The sequence below is a fragment of the Dipodomys merriami genome, unplaced genomic scaffold (genome assembly GCF_024711535.1).
Source record: "Dipodomys merriami isolate MVZ:Mamm:240054 unplaced genomic scaffold, mDipMer1.0.p SCAF_1, whole genome shotgun sequence".
In the NCBI taxonomy this organism is placed as follows: domain Eukaryota; kingdom Metazoa; phylum Chordata; class Mammalia; order Rodentia; family Heteromyidae; genus Dipodomys; species Dipodomys merriami.
Window position 1 is genome coordinate 131,266,877 of NW_027202270.1, and position 18,584 is coordinate 131,285,460.

At 44.7% G+C, this 18,584-nt stretch overlaps 1 protein-coding gene and 1 non-coding gene across 4 annotated transcripts in view; both read right to left on the reverse strand.

Annotated features, from left to right (window-relative positions):
* Window positions 1–18,584, reverse strand: part of Smoc1 (SPARC related modular calcium binding 1) — a 167,783-nt gene that overhangs the window by 89,208 nt on the left and 59,991 nt on the right. The window lies entirely within an intron of this gene.
* Window positions 3,349–3,512, reverse strand: LOC138835014 (U1 spliceosomal RNA). The gene has a single exon (XR_011374346.1). It is a non-coding gene; the product is annotated as a U1 spliceosomal RNA (small nuclear RNA).

An 18,584-nucleotide genomic window follows, 5' to 3' on the forward strand; every position in this document is an offset into this window, starting at 1 on the left:
ATACCACAAGCTGTGTTAGTTTTGACTGACTGCCAAGTTTCCATGACAATGTAAGGAACAACAGAGCCAGCCTAAGGCTCCATCTGGGAGGAGATGTTCAATTCTTTCTAACACAGAGCAGTTCTCACACATTTAACTTCCACCTGCTAGCACTGTGCTGATTGAACCAGCAGCCAAAACTCTAAACAGATTTTTAACTCTGGTAACATCCATATGTCTTTATTTTTCCCAGGTGCCTATAGAGGAGGAAGCAGGAACCATGCTAAACAATCTATTTGGTGGGTTGGGAAGTATAAAATCCACAAATCCTTCACAAATAACATCAAACTCAAAAAGTACAGGTCAAAGAGTAGAATTTGAGATTTTCCTCTAATAAATTCATATGTAACACAACCTCAAATTCTTGCTTTCGACGTTTTTTGCTTATCTATTGCTGCAAAGCATATCATCCTGAGCTTAGAACCTTTGAACAATAAAGGATCATTCCTTATAATTTGGTGGGTCAGCAAGGCTCAGCAGGAAGGCTCTTCTTTCTCATTGGTGGCTGCTGAGGTAATGAACCTGACTGTCATACCTCAACGTGCTATAGAGTTTGGCTGGTGCTGGAATGTCCACGATGACTTCGTTAGCTAAGCTTCGCCTGAGCTGGCTGGAATGCCTGTGAACTGGCTTGGCCTCTCCTCTCTTATCCGCAGTGTCTTCCTTTACTTTTTTACATCCCACCTAAATGTATGACTCTTTGCCCCCAGCCTTCTTTCCCTATTCACACTCAGATTCCACATAGCCACTGGGGTTATCAACCTAAAAAGAAAATGTTTTCCTGTTTTAAATACCATCATTACCTTCTTTGGAGTTCCTGCTGCATTCTATTCAAACTTCTACCAAACCCCTCTTCCCCCCAATATTCTGCATTATCACTTATCTGCAAGCATGTCTACAAAAGACTACATACATGCTATTCTTTTCATCTATACATGGGATTTAGCACAGTGCCTGACCCCAAATCATTGTTCAGAATTAATGAATGCAAACCAAACCTAAAACATATCACAAATAAGCATCTCCTATTCTATCATGTATAGTGAAAAGACATGTTCTTTGTCCAATTCACACCAAAAGCTCTTTTGCAAATCAGGCAGTAAGCTGATACCTCAATGTGCTGAGGCCCAAAGAACTATATGTCAAGGAAGCAACTGGCCATTAAAGCCAATGTGGTTAGCACTGACTTCTCCAATCAATATGCATTGATTGAAAACAATGGCCAGATGATAAAAACGGATTCATTATTAAGACCATTTTTCCCCCTGATTCATTTTTTTCCCAGATTCAATATTGTAAGCAACAGTGAGTTTGCAGCAACTGCAAACATCCAATCTGTCTATTTGGAAGGAAAAAGAAAATAACCAAACCACTTATTTGTATGTTTGCTAGCTAGGCCAGAGGCATGGTACAATCCTAGCCTTACCAGATGGTTCTTTCCTGCCATAGAACTTGGCACATACTGGCCACTCTCCAGAAAAAGTGCCTCCTCCTTATAGACTCTTATCTCAGTGCAAATGCTGCTCCCTGAGAGTGTCTGACTTCCAAAGCAGGTAAGGATTCTTGTGGCAAGCCCCCCGCTTTACTTCCCATTGTGGCCTGGGCCACATCGTGGTTAAATAAAATAATTGGGTAGTTACACATTTCTTGCCTAACCTCTTCATCTAGGCTAAAAGCTCCCTGTGGGCAGGATTCAAGATCTAGTGTCTTAACATTGGATGCCTGGTACCCAGCAAGGGTCTTGTCTAAAATGATCTGCATAAATACTCATTGCATAGATGAATGAGGATGAAGCCAGGCACAGCAAGTCCATGCCAAGTGTGGAGCTACAGGCCATGGGTCCCTAGGCTTGACCAGGAGCAGGGCCTCTGCTGTGAACTCTGGGAACAATGGTGGCACGTCTGGAAATAAATATTAGAGAAAAAGGCTTGGGAAACAAAAAGAGTTTCTCTGCAAGAGGAGATTTTTTTTTAAGTACACAAGCTCAAGATTAAGCAAGTCAAGCACTAAAAGGCATTTAAGGGCCAGGTGCTGGTGGCTCATGCCTGCAGTTACAGCTACTCAGGAGGCTGAGATCTGAGAATTGTTAGCCCATTTGGGAAGGAAAGTTTATAAGACTCTTATATCCAATTTACCACCAAAAAGCCAGAAGTGGACATGTGGCTCAAGTGGTAGAGCACTAACCTCAGGAGAAAAAAAAAATGGAGGTCAGTTCAAGCCCCAATACCAGCACCTAGATAGATAGATAGATAGATAGATAGATAGATAGATAGATAGATAGATAGATAGATAGATAGATAGATAGATAGATAGATAGATAGATAAACAGATAAATAAATAAAATGGCTTTTAAAAGAGGGCCTTAGCGGAAGGTCAATCTACTGAAAATAGGAAAATAGCCCTCCTGGGACCAATGCCTGGAGCATCACCTTCCAGGGCTGTGTGGTTGCAGCCCAGCCTCTTCCTCTCCAGCCAGTCTCTAGATACTTGCTTCACCATCTGCAACACCAGTCATTGCCCTTTTCCTCCTGGGCTGCATAGGACCAAAGGGCAGTTTCACATAAAAACTGGGCTCACCCACCACTATCAAATCCATCATGACACTGAACACCCACATCCTCACTCACACTCACCCTTCCCTGCCCCCATCACCCCTGCATTTACACAGGTGCGAAGGAGCACCCCCACTCCCAGCCTGCAGCTTCAGAGAGGGCTGGTGGAGATGAAGGAGGGGAGATAAGGGAGGTCAAAGGGAAGGGGAGGTCTGGGAGCAACAGCGTCTGCTCTCCCTCGGCACACCTCCCTGGCGGGCCTGACAACAGCATGCCCCCATTAACGGGCTTTTCACACTGCTGAAGGAAAGCAGACACCCCCCTCCAGCTGTGGGGCAGCTGGAACCACTTCTGTTGTTTTAGCCAGGAGAAGCCTGACCTTTGTCACCCCACCACCATCCCCTCCCCTAGGGAGGAATTTAGTGGTCACTTCACCCCTACCCCCAGCCAGCTTCCCTCCTCCACAGCCATGGGATGACCTGTCAAAGCCCAGGGGACGGGACTGTCTTTCGCCAGGTGCCACAATGGGGTAGGAGTACATTTGATAAAGCAGCTGAGACCCCAGCTTTACCAATCTGTCTATACCCCAAACTCACATCCCATGCTAGTTTTCTAAAGTATAGGTCAGGGCCCAGGTCATAAAATTTCTCAAACATGAAGCCTTATTTTATATGTAAGAAGCCAGACTAAAAACTCTTGTCATGTAGTAAAATGATTCAATTTCTATGACATTCTTTTTTTTTTTTTTTTTTTTTTACAGGGGAGAGCGCGAACGCAGTCCCCCACTACCACAAATTATGCAGTCGAGTTTCCCACATTTGGGGAAATCGCAGGGGTCAGCACATCCAGAGTGCAATGGATAAGCCTCGCCCTGGGAAAACCACCTTCGTGATCATGGTATCTCCCCTGCCAGGTAAGTATTCTATGACATTCTTATAAAGACCAGCCTAAACAGACAAAAATCACAACAATTATTATCAGGGACTGGAAGTATGAGGAGAAGCATGAGAGAATGTTTGAGAAATGAAAAATTTTTTGATCATGGTGATGACTATACAACCATAAAAGTTTGTTAAAATTCATAGAAAGTGTTCCTCAAAAGGCTATTGTAAGCCAGTAGCTAGCTAGTGACTCATGCCCGTAATCCTATTTACTCAGGAGGCTGAGGTCTCAGGATCATGATTCAAAGCCAGCCCACGCAGGAAAGTGTGTGAAACTTTTATCTCCAATTAACCACCACAAAATCAGAAGTGGCATTGTGACTCAAAGTGGCAGAGCACTAGCCCTGAGCAAAAGAGCTCAGGAACAGTGCCCAGGCTATTGTAGAACATGTAAACTATCAATAAATAAATTTCAATAAAAAAGTGAACAACATAAAACACAAAACTAATACTAATGGCAGTATTAATAATAATTCTAAAGGCTGTTCACCTTTTAAGATCATCAGACTCCAACAGGCATGCTTAGAGGTTCCTAAAATTCTCCATTAACCCTCTTCAATTACAAAGCATTGAATTAGGTACATTGGGAGTTACAAAAATAAACAAGAACACAGGCTTTGCCCCCGAAGCTGATCTAGTTGCAAAGACTGAGTGGGTTACAGCTAACTCCATGGGGACTGTTTTTGAAATCAGCAGCCAGGAAATAAAACCTGAGTCTCAAACAGATAAAAGAATAGAATATGTGAAAAATGGGATGCCTAATTCTTATCCAAGGAAAAGATTTGGGGAGAGTCATCTATAAATTGCCAACCCCCTACTATGCCTCAGGGCTATGCCCAGTGAATGCCAGGCAGAGTAACTCCCGGGTGTTCTGTGGGTTTCAGAGGGAGAGGTTAATCCAGACTAGGAGGAGTCTAGATGATTTATCATGGAAGGGGCTGTAAACTGGACAATGGAGAATTTCTATGAGTAGGAAGGGACATCTAAAGGTCATTCTAAGCTACAGAAACAGACATAAGTAGATGAGCAAGTAGTACGCATTATCCTGCCCATGTAATTGTAACCCCTCTGGACAGTATGTTCACAAAAATAAAATGAAATGAAAAAAAAGTAGATGAGCAAGCCAACTTCAAAATAAGTAAAAAAGTGACAATTAATGGGGAAAAGCAAGGTTCTAAGGCCAGGTTAGAGGTGAGATCTTGAGATTGAGGAGGGCCTTAGAAACCCACAGCTAGGCTCTTGTTTATTTATTTGTTTTTAGAATTACAAGTTACTGAAGGAAGTACAGGACAGGATCAGCTCTGAGTTCTTCAAATCTCCAGCAGAGTTATAAACATAACAGAGCAGGAGGATCCTATGCCTGAATATGGCAGTTCAGGGGCATATGTGGACCCAGGAAGTGACATAGTATCCTGGTAAGCATGGCCACACTGCAGGTGATGAGTTTAGCAGACTCAAACCTATTAGCAGCCTACAAGAACTGCAGCCTCAACACAGCAAGTGATGATCGAGGCTCAGCTGTGTTGCTTTCTCCCTGAGAGCTGTTTTCCCAGGCCATCAAACAAATGTACTGGGTGGAAGCTGAAACCATTGTATAAACTAAGACCACTGTAAGGACCAAATAGCTGTCTGCAGGAAATGGTAACATTTCATCACAGCCTTGCCTATGGGACTTCCAGAAGGAAAGGGAAGTTGGGGTGTCACAGCATCTTTTTCATTGAATGAGTTCAGTCCTGCAGCTTAAATACCCTTTAGGTTTCTGTTCTACTCAAGCACCTACAGGGCATCAAACCTTTTCATCACAGATGGCACCCTTTATTTTTGTACCCCAATCACTAAACACCAACCCATAAAACTCAAGAAGCAAAACCTAAGAGACAGTCATGTGCCCACCTCTTTCTTGTCCTACAAACTCTGCCACCAGAGTAAATAAAAATGTCTTATTCCAGATCAAATATAGGGCTCCTGATTGTTCCAATCTTCACAGCCTATTAGCACCAGAAAAAGAGTGCAAATTAAGTTGACTGTGTGATCAAGGGGCCACAAAATGGTCTTCTACTTGGGTGCATCCAAAAGATTGTTGATAATATAAGAAGCTGAGCAGGGCACTGGTGACTCACGCCTGTAATCCAACCTCTCAGGAGGTTGAGATCTGAGGATTGCGGTTCAAAGCCAGCCCAGGCAGGAAAGTCCATGAAACTCTTATCTCCAGTAAACACCAGAAAATCGGAAGTGCCTTGAGCCCCATGACTGACAAAGCGAGAGAGAGAGAGAGAGAGAGAGAGAGAGAGAGAGAGAGACAGACAGACAGACAGACAGACAGACAGACAGACAGACAGACACAGACATAGAGAGAGACAGAGACAGAGAAGCTCAGACATGTGGAGGGGAATGATGTAGATGCAAAGGATAGAGAAAGACTTCCTAAGTTGGTTCTAAGTGCCCTGCCCCCTCAGCCCTATGACACATGAAAGGTTATAAGGGATTGCAAAATTAGCATGACCTCTCCAGCTGGCAGGAGCATTTTATTTTGCCAAGGCTAGTGCTCCTTACAAGGTTATCCCGAACACTCTGCAAGCTCTGCCCAGTGACATGCTCGAAAGTTTCCTTAGATGATTACTAAGAACAGAAATATCTAACATGTCACTGAGTATCCTGGCGTGTGGCTACAACAGCCCCACACTCCTGTGCCAATCATCCCTGCCCCACCATACCGTGTGCTTCCATTGTCAGTAGTGTTTTGCTCCCCGTGATATGTGATGTGTGTTTCACAACTGGAGGAATGAGAGAGGGGATTCATTGGGATTAATGACTATGGAAGCTGTATGGATAGGATGGGGTTTGGCCCCAGTACAGCTGGGTCCTGTGTAGTGACTGAACCTCTCTGGCTGGAAAGAAGAGTTCCTGAAATAGAGACTATTGGTGGAATCCTGGATAACGCAGGAGGCACAGAAGCCAAAGGTTCTGGCCCCTTTGAGAGATTCTGGCATACAGAACTGTCAGGGCTTAGGTGACAAACGGACATGAGGCAAAGTCTTTTCATGGCCTCAATTACCAATTTTGGTAGAAGGTTGAGATGGTTCCCCTAGCCCAGACCAGCAGGGTCGCATAATGACACTGCCAAATATATGACTAGCTTGTGCAAGTATTTAAGAGATCCCAAAGGAGAGACAGAGAGATTATTATTTCAGCTGATGGCAACTTAAAGTGATTGCAATCTGGGATTAAATGTAAATTTCGACAGGCACTGGTGGCTCACACCTGTAATCCTAGCTACTCAGGAGTCTGAGATCTGAGGATTGTGGTTAGATGCCAGTCCATGAGACTCTTACCTCCAATTAACCACCAGAAAACCAGAAGTAGTGATGTGGTAAGGCACTAGCCCTGGGCACAAGAGGTGCAGGGACAGACTCTAGGTCCTGAGTTCAATCTCCACAACCAACAATAAATAAATAAATAAATAAATAAATAAATAAATAAATAAATAAATAAATAAATAAATTTTGTCTGTTAATTTTTTACTGTAGCACCACTAATTTGACAGGAAAGGCTGGAATATTAGTTATAAGAACAGATGAAGAATTTAGACTTAAATTTTTGTTATTATAACGTGATGTACAGATAGAGTTACCTGAGTTAGGTAAAGAGTACATTTCTTTTTGGGCAATGTCACCCCCTTCTCTTTCTCTCTCTCGGTTTAGAATTTTGATTTTTTTTTTAAAGAAGAAGCTAGGCAACCGTAACTCACACCTGTAATCCTAGCTACTCAGGAGGCTGACTTGAGATCTGAGGATCATAGTTTAAAGACAGACTGAGCAGGAAAGTCCATGAGACTCTTATCTCCAATAAAAGTAGAGCTGTGGCTCAAGTGGTAGAGTGCTGGCCTTGAGTACAAAAGCTCAGGGACAAGGCCTAAGCCCTAAGTTCAACCCCCAGAACTGTCACAAGAAGAAGAAGGAGAAGGAGGGGGTGGGAGGAAGAGGAGGAAGGGGAGGAAAAGGGGAGGAAAGAAGAAGGAGGTAGAAAGTTTGAAAGTGGAAGAGAGACTATTTGGGAAGAGAAAAGGGACCTGTGGGAAGAGGGAGGAAGGGAAAAAGGACAGAAGAAGATAATGAGGGTGAGAGTGGAAAATGACCTATATGCATTTATGAAAATGTCATCATGAAGCCTATTAAAATGCACAAAAAGGAAGTGGAGCTGTGGCTCAAGTGGTAGAGCGCTCACCTTGAGCTGAAGAGCTGAGGGACACAGCCCAGGCCCAGAGTTCAAGCTCCACAACTGAAAAAAAATTGCACAAAAAAATTAGTTGTTAATAGGAACACAAGTCCACCTGGCAGGTTGATGGGTTTCAGACAGGCAACCTTGGCTTTAGGAAGAACTTACAGAAACCAGCCATAGATCTAGAGGTCAACTTTCCATAAAGACCAGGCTGGAAATGGTTATTCCCAGGCAGGGAACGTCTAATGTCTCTGAGATAAAGCTAGGAACACTTGGTCCTGAGTAGATGGGAAGAGTGGAGGAGGTGGGACTTGTATAGTTCCTCAAACAAATCAGCTGATTAGCCGGACCCATTTATGAGCAGTGGCATGTGTATGTTCCTTATACAGATACATGAATGTGAATGTCTGCACATATGAACACACAAATAAGCCAGCTCGGAACAGCCCTTAGGACTGAAACAAACAATAGCGCTGGAAGTCTTTGTTTTTTCTCTCTTGGCAGATCTGTGCTGTCAGATTAAGCCCTTTGACATGACAATACAGTCCCACAGGAGATAAATAAAATCCTATTTTAGTGATACTTTTACCACCCACAGAAGTCACTGAACACTGGTAGTCCTAGCTTCAGCTGAGCTAGTTGTGCCGGACAGACCCCGCCCCCCAAGCCCCATGGCACTTACCCTGAGAGACACTCCTGCACCTCCTTTCCCATCCTGCACTTAGCCTTCACACGTCCCCTCCTTGGCGATCACTGTGTTTCTGATCTAGGAAAGAATCTATCTACTCCTGTACTATGTATATAGTACTTGTGTACTCTGCTGTGCATCCTCCTGCCATTCCCACTTACTATTTTTCTTATCGACACAACCCACAACAGTTTTGCCCTAGCCCACCCGCCACAAATGATCCACATAGTAGTAAGCTGAGTAAGAAGAAATAATAGAAACATTCCCCACTTCCCAGCCCTTGGGAATTTTGGGAATTATTTCATGGTTACTTTATAACTAAGTGGAGAAATATTACACTTCAGTACTCTTCAGTACTGTGGGACTGTCAGTGAGCACCCTTTCCCTCAGGCAAGATCACACACACACACACACACACACACACACACACACACACACACACACACACACACACACACAGAGGCTCATCTTCTTCTCCAGTTGCACAGTAAGAGAGATTTATATAGACAATGGAGATAGAAGAGGAAATGCTTTATCCCCAGCACTTGAGGAAAATCCACTCCCTTCCAGCCCGAGGCCTTAGGGATAAAACTGAGCAAGTGCAGACAAAAACAATCAAAAGAGGAAACCCCAGTCTTGCCATATTGTGGAATTCAACTGAGGCTGTGTGTGTTTAAATTGGGCTTCTGTTTATTGCCATTTCCCCTGTCATCTTAAGATCCTGTTGTACTCCTGGCTTCAGATTTCCAAACAGCACGTACACATACACACATGTGAGCATGCATGCATACACACATGCACCTACACACACTCAAAATGCTTTCACTATCATTTAGAGGCAGAAGAGAAGAAGAAATAGTTTGGCCCTTGTGGAGCTGCCATGTGCCACGTAGAAGCTGGGGCTGTCAGACTATCTCCAGCTGAAAATCCCCACTGCGTAGCTCAGACAAGGATTGATTACGGCTGTTCAGAGCTCAGGCTCATCTTACTCCACACAAGTGTGAGGCTGTTCTGAGCAGGAGAGAACTCCTGTTGATACAAACTGGGCCAAGGAAAAGTAAATAAAACCATGTCAAATTCTACAGGCGGGAATGAAGGAATCGGTGGAAAAGCAAATCAAACCCACTCCGGAGGGAGAGAAAGAATGATTCTGCCATGTTCTAACCCTTTCAGTTCCCAGGCAGAGAAATCATCTTTCTTTGGAGGAAGGAAACCTGTATTGGATTTTTGAGGGTCTTTCTTTTTCTGTTAGCACAGAAACATTTGTAACCCTTAGGTTCAAATTGCCCCCAACATAGGATTAAGTGGCCTGATGGAAGAAACATTTAAGTTTTTGCACATAGCAGGTCCCATCTGTCAAGCTATCCTGGGGAAACAAGATAGCAAAGGCAGGCTGAAGCTACTCAGGAAAGCCTGAGGGGGGATACAAAACAAGACTGTCTGCTCTTAGTGATCTGTGCTTTGTAGCTTTCTGACACCAGAAACTGTCCTCAAAGAGTCACTACTGAAGAATTTCAAACCAGGATTCACAAGCCTTTTCACTAACTAGAGAGAAGCTTACAATATGGCAAAAACAAAGCAGAGTATCAAATGTGTGTCTAATACATGTTTATACATACACATGTACACATGTATATCTTCCTCTGATTCACAGAGAGAAAAAAAAAAACAAGAGATAAGGCACTGATTTTTCATGCCTATAATCCTAGCTACTGAGGAGGCTGAGATCTGAGGACTGAAGTTTGAAACCAGCCTGAGCAGCAAAGTCTGTGAGACTCTTATCTCCAATTAACCATCAAAAAGCCAGAAATAGAGTTGTGAGTCAAATGCAGAATACCAGCCTCGAGCAAAAGAAAAAGCTAAGAAATAGTGCCCAAGTCTTGAGTTCAAGCCCCAGTACCAACACATATATGAAAGGAAAGGGAAGGGAACGGAAGGGAAAGGAAGGGGAGGGGAGGAAGGGAAGGGGAATGATATGTGGGTTTGGTATTTGTTTCTAGTTTCCAATTTGCCTACAATATGTCTGTTATAAAGGATGAGGATGTAAGGCTCCCACAAAACTCTAAACAGTTTGGCCCAGTCTTGCCTCTAAACAAGCTTGCATCCAAAGTCTTGCTCTCAACTCCAGTGCTACCTCGGGATGATCTATGGTCAGTGGATTATCCACGAAAAGCCAGAGATTGGAGATCGGAGGACACTTTCCTAGGCCTAGTGGAGGGTGGGGGGAGGAGGCCTGCTTGGCTTCTTTCTGCCAATTGGGCTTCCTGTTCTGATGCATCACACTCTCACTGCTTTCACGACACTGGCATGGAGCCAGAAGGCCTCTTTCCCAGACAGTGTGATTAGCTGCACAGGGCCTAGGTGATCCTTCAGGCAGCAAGATTCCCTTCTGCAGTGCAAATGTATAGCCAGTCTCCCACCTTCTCTATGGAAGCACCTTTCTGAGTGTTTCCCCTAATGGATGACCTCTGATCTTCACATTGAGAGAAGTGTTGGGAAGGGGATGCCAGAAAGATCCAACTGCCTCCCAATGGCACACATGTCCCCTGTATCTGCCATCAGACTGAGGGCTGTGATGAGGGGTGAGTATGCTGTCAATTAAGAGGAGGAATGGGAAGCACCATGGCTAAAAATAAGACCTACAGCTCCAGGTCTAGCCTGGAAGGGAAGCAGAGGCTAACTGATGCCTATTACTCCAGAAAGATGCCCTGAAAACAGTAATTCCCTTTGATTTACTTCCTCACAAAATGATTAAAATCGGCAAGGTAATTTCTCATCCTAGCTCCATCATTTACCCCATTCATTCATATGACAAACGTTCATTAGCCTCCCTCTGAGTATCAGGTATTGAACTGGGTACTAAGTGTACTTGTCAGGAGCGATCATGGCCTCATGAGCCATGGTCTGCACAATCCTTCAATTTATATTTCACTTGAAGATGACATGCTTCAAAGTATTTGGTACCACTAAGCTACAGAGTCAGGTCCCCAGCAGAGTTTAGAGATAGGGATATGCTAAAGCACCCTTTGAGCAGTCTGATGTGGTCATATTCTTGAACAATTAAGTAAAGATGGATTTATTTATTTTTGTTTCTTTCTTTCTGGGGGGGGGGGATAAAGGAACAGAAAGAGTAATGGTAGGTGAATACAGTCATAATACCCAACGTCCATAAGTGACAATGGACACTGGAGGGGAGAGATGAAATTGGAATAGATGGAAGAGGGAGAAGAATGGTGAAGGTGTGACTCTGACCAAGATACATTGGACATATGAATGGACATGGTAAATTGAAGACAATAATAAAAAAGGACCAGAAAAGGAAGGCTGTGAGGAAGAACAGGACAACACAGAGATTTTTGAGTCTACACCTCCAGGAGCCAGCACTTCCACCCTCTGTTTCTTGGCTACCCTTTAACATGTCAAGATAAAAATATGAGGAATAAAAATCAGAGTCAATTCTTCCTATTTCTCATCTAGTAGAAAGGAAACAGGTTGGGGAGATGGATGCCAGGCTAACTCAGTACCCCAGCTGCCAATCAGCTATGATATTGCTAACACAAAACCGAGCTGAGCCTTTGGAAAGACACAGTACAGCAGTGGTGTTATAAGAGGTCTTATGCTGGAAGAATGCAGACACAGACAGTCATGGAAAGCTGGGCTTCTAGTTCCAGATCTGGTATCCAGGCCTTGGAACTGTAGACTTGGTTCAGGTTACTGCTTCTCTGAGCCTCAGTTTTCTCATTTGTTAAGGCAATGAAATTCAGCTCTTTTGGCATCAATGGTTGCTCTGGGGACAAGAGCAAGCCAACACATAAAAATACTAGTAAGCAGGGCACCAGTGGCTCACGCCTGTAATCATAGCTACTGAGGAGGCTGAGATCTGAGGATTACGGTTCAAAGCCAGCCCAGGCAGAAAAGTCTATGAGACTCTTATTTCCAATTAACCACTAGAAAACCGGAAGTGGTGCTGTGGCTCAAGCAGTAGAGTACTTGCCTTGAGCTGAAGAGCGCTGGGATAGCACCCAAGCCCAGAGTTCAAGCTCCATAACCGACAAAAACAAAAACAAAAATACCTAATAAGCTGGGCACTAGGACTCAGGCCTGTAATCCTAGTTACTCAGGAAGCTGAGATCTAAGGATCACTGTTAGAAGCCAGCTAGGGAAGGAAAGCCCATGAGACTCTTGTCTATGATTAACTACCAAAATAACCTAAAAGGAACTGTGGCTCAAGTGTTAGAGCACTAGCCTTGAGCACAAAAGCTCAAAGACAGCACCCAGGCCCAGAGTTCAAGCCCCATTGCCGGCACAAAAACGACCCAATAATCCTAGACATTATATTATTACTGCTGCTATCAGCTAGGTTAGGGCTTTTAAGACATTTTCCATAGTTCAACATATTCCCAGTGGAGCTAAGCAAAGATTCTAGGAATTGGTTTGCCCCCAAAAAACAAAAAACACACTTTTGGATACTTTGAGAAATTGCAAGTTTTCTAGGTGCTTTACATTTACATTTTCCTGAGTGCATGTTTTTCTAATTCCATATTATAGTGGTTTTTACCCCAACAGCAGTATGAATAAACCATGGTAAAAAGAAGTGGAAACTATTTTAAATTCCAAAAAGTTTTAAATTAGAAAACAGTATACATGTGACTGTAGGAGAAAATGTCTTGTTTACTTTTCAAAGGTGGAAATAATAACTATTTTAAATGGAAGAACAATGTTATTTCAGACCCACAACTGCTAACCTAAATGTTACCATAAATCAGTATTATGACTATAAACATTTACTTGTTATTTTAGAGCTTTCCAATGAGGTTCACTGGCTGGTAGTAAAATAATAATAATAATAATAATAATAATAATAATAATAATAATACAAAAACTTACATTGGGCTGAGGAATGTAGCTCAGTGATACATGCTTGCCTACCAAGAAGAAGAAGCTGTGTTCTGTTACCAGTACCACAAAAGAGAGCAAGAAAGAAAGCCAGGAAGTGGTGGCTCATGCCTATAATCCTAGGACTCAGGAGGCTGAGGCATGAGAAAGGTTTGAAGCCACTCTGAGCAATACAGTCCATGAATCTCTTATTTATAATTAACCAACAAAAAGTTGGAAGTGGGGCTATGGCTCAAGTGGTATGTAAAGTGCCAGTCTGAGAAAGCTAAGAAATAGTGTCCAGACTCTGAATTCAAGCACAAGTACTGGAGGGAAAAAGGAGAAAGAGAAAAAAGAGAGCTAGGAAGAAAAAGAAAGAAGAGAGAAAGGAAAGGAAGAGAGAAAGTAAAAAGGAGAGAGAGAAAGAAAGGAAGAAAGAGAAAGAGAAAGGAGAGAAAAGGATTTAAAAAAGGAAGAGAACGGAAGGAAGGAATGAGAGAGAAGGAGGAAGGAAAAGAGGAAAGGAGGATAGAGGGGAAGAGGAAGAAATCTTTTATCTGAAGGATGAGTTTTGCAACAGAATTTTATTTTTTCTTTTTTTTGCTTATGCTGTGTTATAGATAAAAATGCAGAGAACTGTCTCAAGTGTAAGTCTGGCTTTGCACCCCACCCATACTAATCATGGCTCCTCTCTCATCATCTGACACTGAGAATAATGCTGTTTTTGTTTTCTGTAACAAGATCTCACTCTGTAGCCCAAGTTGATCTTGAACTCAAGATCCTCCTTCCTTACCCTCCAAAGTGCTGGACTTAACAGACATGCAACATCATGCCTGATTTGTCTGAGAATAAAATTTGATTTGACGAAAGAAAGGTTCGAGTCATCAAGAAGTTTGAAAACCGTTGCCCTAACTTCTCTACTTTTGCCCATCTTATCTCAGATTGTTCAGATGGGCACCAAGGGCCTGTAATCCTAGCTACTCAGTAGGCTAAGAGCTGAGAACTGAGGTTCAAAGCCAGCCCAAGAAGATAAAACTAAGAGACTCTATCTCCAAATAAATGATCAGCAAAAAAGCCAGAAGTGTCCTGAACACAAAATCCCTACACTACAGGAGGCTGTATGAGGGCTTTTGTGTTTCCAGGTCCTGAAGCCCCCAGGCTGGTAAAGTTGTGCTTAGAGAAATGCAATCACCTGGCATCATGTGTCTCCCTTCTGTTGAGCATGAGGTACTTGTGCCTGGATGGAAGCTGAAAACTAGCTCTGGCTTCAGGCAACTGGATGGCAAAGCCACTCTGGTTAAGGATGTGGTAAATGGTGGCAGTGGCCTTGATTAGGCTGATACTCCTCTCAATGTGGATCCTGCTTCCCTTTCTCCACAGCCCTGAGTTACTGCCTGACGTGGCTGTGTTGTGGAGAGAGGAGAGGAGAAAAGCCTGAGCCAATGGCAAGACACAGGAAGAGAGTAGCTGAGGCCAGCTGGAATGTGGAGCCCTTACCTGTTAATACATGTTAATGTGTAGCCATTCCTTCCCTCCCTCCTTTCTGCACATAAACCTCTACTGCCATCACCACCACCAACCACACAGCTCCAGACTACTAGGTAATCTTCCTAGCACTGTTAATAGCCACTCCAATGGTCCTTTCTGACCAGCTGACCACTCTCTACCAACCCTTCTTTTCCTCTAAATCCCTCACATCGTAGTTTAAGCTTATATCTTGCTGATTAATTCACCCATGATTTCCTGAGTACCCATTTGAGGCCTGACCCGGGTTCTGTGCTTTTCCAAAGGCTCCTTCCTGCCCAAAGCCAATGCTCTAGCTGAAAGAGCCATATACTGCCCGATTAGTCACCAACTATCCACAGCACAGGGTGGCTGGGCCACAGATCCCAGAAAGGGAGAGGTTGAGGAAGTGAGGAGTCTGTGGGAGGCTGCAAGGAGGGTGTGCTGGTTGAGAAGATCACCTTGAAAAAGTGTGTTCAGAAGGGAGCAGAGAAGGATCCACATGGCTGTGGCAGGTGGGAGGGGTCCCTCAGGACAGATGGCCACTGTGTCTGGAGGAGTTTGGGGCAGGAAAGCCACTCACAGCCCTGGTGTTTGGACAGAGGAAGAAGTGACCAAAAGGAAAAGAGAATTCAAGATGGACAGTGACGAGGTGCTGGCACCACTCCAAGCTAGAAGTGTTGACAGGGGCCTGGGCAGCTCAGGGGCAGTGGAGATGGAAAGAAAACATCAGTGTAGGAGATGGCTTGGAGGAAGAGTCTGGCAACATCTCAGGTTCTAGTCTACTTCAGTAAATGGGATGGAATTGGGTCACCACCTGCATTCCCCACTCCAGGCCAAGAGTGGCCTAAGGCCCTGGCTGGGGGGAGGGGAGGGGTGGCTTTGCCTGGGAGCCAGTTTCTGAAGCTAATCTCTGACCAGTGGGCTGTCTTCCTTGAGACAGCTTCCAAGGCCCAAGTGCCTGTGACCCATTCTCCAGTGTCCCCAGACGCCTTCTTCAGTCCTCCTCCCAAAAGTCCAGCCCAGGAAACCCAGCAGCTGTCATCTACCCAGAAGCGGTTAGAACTGGTCCCTGTTGTGACTCCACAACCAGTCAGCTGCCAAGGGAAAAAAGATGGGCCTTCCCCAAAGCCACAACGTGGTTCAGGCAATTTAAACATAATATTCTACAAAGGAGGACTGGGCCTCCCTGGTACTCATCCCAGAGAGCACATCCTTTAGTCTCAGAACTGGTTCTGGCACACCAGGGGGCCATGGACCTCTCTGGAGAGGGAGACTAGCTCTGAGCTGTGGGATCCACAGTGTAGTTACTCAGAACCCCAGCTTGGAGAAGGGCAGAGGAGGGACTGGCACTACCCGGGGATGGGCATTAGTGACACAGGGAGGTGCGAGCGGGGGATGGAATAGAACCAGGAATAATCCAGAAGCAAGGCCACAGAAGAATAAATAAGTTTTGCAGCTATTGCCATGGGACATTTCAGAGTCAAGCCTGGCCCCTCCCCCCATTCCTGCCCCTACTCCCTTGGGGATGTGATAGTCTCTACAGTGTGAAACCAGACTTTATATAAGACCCCACCTGAATTCAGAAACGAGACTACAGCTTAGGCCAGAGAGAGGTCATCTTGTAAGAAAGATTCTCTTCTTCATCCTCAGCCTTATGCCTCTAGGGTTGCCTCTTTCTCCATCTATACCAACAAACAAGCCCATGGTCTGTCCAACTTGCAAGTATCCCTGAGAAGTGGTTCCCCTCTGTGTCTAACCCAGACTCCACAGGCTCTTTACTACATTGTACTTATCTTCCTGGGAAGCCCCAATTTTTTTTTTGGGGGGTCCGGTTGTGGGGCCTGAACTCTGGGCCTGGGCACTGTCCCTCAGCTCTTCAGCTCAAGGCTAACGCTCTACCACTTGAGCCACAGTGCCACTTCTGGCTTTTTTCTTTTTGCTTATGTGGTGCTGAGGAATTGAACCCAGGGCCTCATGCATGCAAGGCAAGCGCTCTACCACTGAGCCACCTTCCAGCCCATGGAAAGCCCCAATTCTTAAGGAGGTCTCCAAGCATCAATCCCCCAGCTTCTCCTGAGCCCAGTCTTTAATATGGCTTCTAGAAAAATCTGCCTAAAACAAAAACACCAATGTCCTGGGAAGCACCAAGTTTCTCAGACCTCTCAATGGCCAATGCAGTACAATATTTAAGAGCATGACCTTTAACATCAGATCCGAGCAGCATAACCTTTAGCATCAGACCACAATTACTGGCCATGTGACCTTAGCTTCATGTAACCTATCTACACTTCAAGTTCATCTACAAAGTAAGAATTCTTCCCATTCCATGGATTGGTCATGAGCAGTTAGGGGATGCTACCGCACACTGAGCACAATGCCCACTTATGTGGGCACTGTGGTTGCCACTGAGGACTTTTCCACAGCCTTCAGGCGGAAATTGGATAGGGAAGGCAGAGAGAGTAAGAAATAGAAGGACTTTAAACAAATGGAAGAGTTCCAGCTGGCTTCCAGCTCTGCCTCCTATAACAGATCAATGTAGAGTCTCCAGGGACTGCTGATGTGGCAGATGCTGGCCAGTCGCCACAAAGCCAGAAGATTCCACCTCAAGCTGGTCCCGTGCCATCCATGAGCTTGCTGTTTCTAACACAAGTTCCACTGCAGGACCCAGGATCTCCTGAGAGCTGTCCCACCAATGAAGAACCTTCCAGAAAGCCAAGCCCTTCCTGCACCCATCTAACAATGGGCAGCTGGGCAAGGTTGTTTTCCTAACCACCCATGGGGAATTTATGATAATGGTGGAAAATAAGAGCAAGCATAAGAAGAGGGCATATAAATATGTGTGTGCCCTCACGTATATATGTACACAGAGATATAGATATAGATACATATACATGTATATGTGTGTATATATGTACACACATATATACATATATGTGTATATATATGCATACATAGAGTTGAACTATTCAGACTCTGAAGACAGGTGGTATTAAGAACTCTACTCAGATACACTAACCAAGAATTCTGGAATAATCTAGATTTTTCTTCCAAATGAATATGTAAGGCAGGCTATAGTTTCACTGACAGTGTGAAATAAGATTCCAGGAAACAGGAAAGGGGCTCACCAAACAGCACCTCCAAAGCAGGGCATATAGAATGCCGAATGCACCCAGCCACCCTACCCCAAGGGTCACAGGATCCAGAGCCGGAGCCTCGCTAGTGGCTACAAATCTATCCATAAAGCTGCCTGGGCTGGGCCGGACCCTCAACCCGGCCGGCTCTGGCTCTGGCCTCCAACACACTGAGCCTGCATAAACAAACAAGGGATTACACTGACCCAGACTATGAGGAGACTGCATTTTTGCTTTCTGAAAAAGTTGCATTTTGCCAAGAAAAACCATCTCTGATTTAGACAAAGAAAATCTTGAAATAAATCAGAGGGGCACACAGGCTGCTTCCTGGAGGAGGAGGGCTGTCTCAAGGTCAGCCCAACCTCCCGCCTCCTGGCAGGACAAGCCGGTGGCCAGCACCAGGCATCTGGGGGGCAGCTTCACAGATAGAAAGCGGGGCCAGCCCATCCCTGTTTCTCCCTTGGCCTCAGGTCTGCAGCACTCTGGACTTCATTCTGGGTAGTGAGGGCAGAAAGTCCACTGCAGAGTCCAGCATCCCTCCTTCCCCTTCTAGCCGGGTTCCCTTGATGCCCTCTGTTCCCTACACTGATTCTTCCCCCCTCTGGTGTGTTTCCTCTTCTAGTTTCCTCCATTG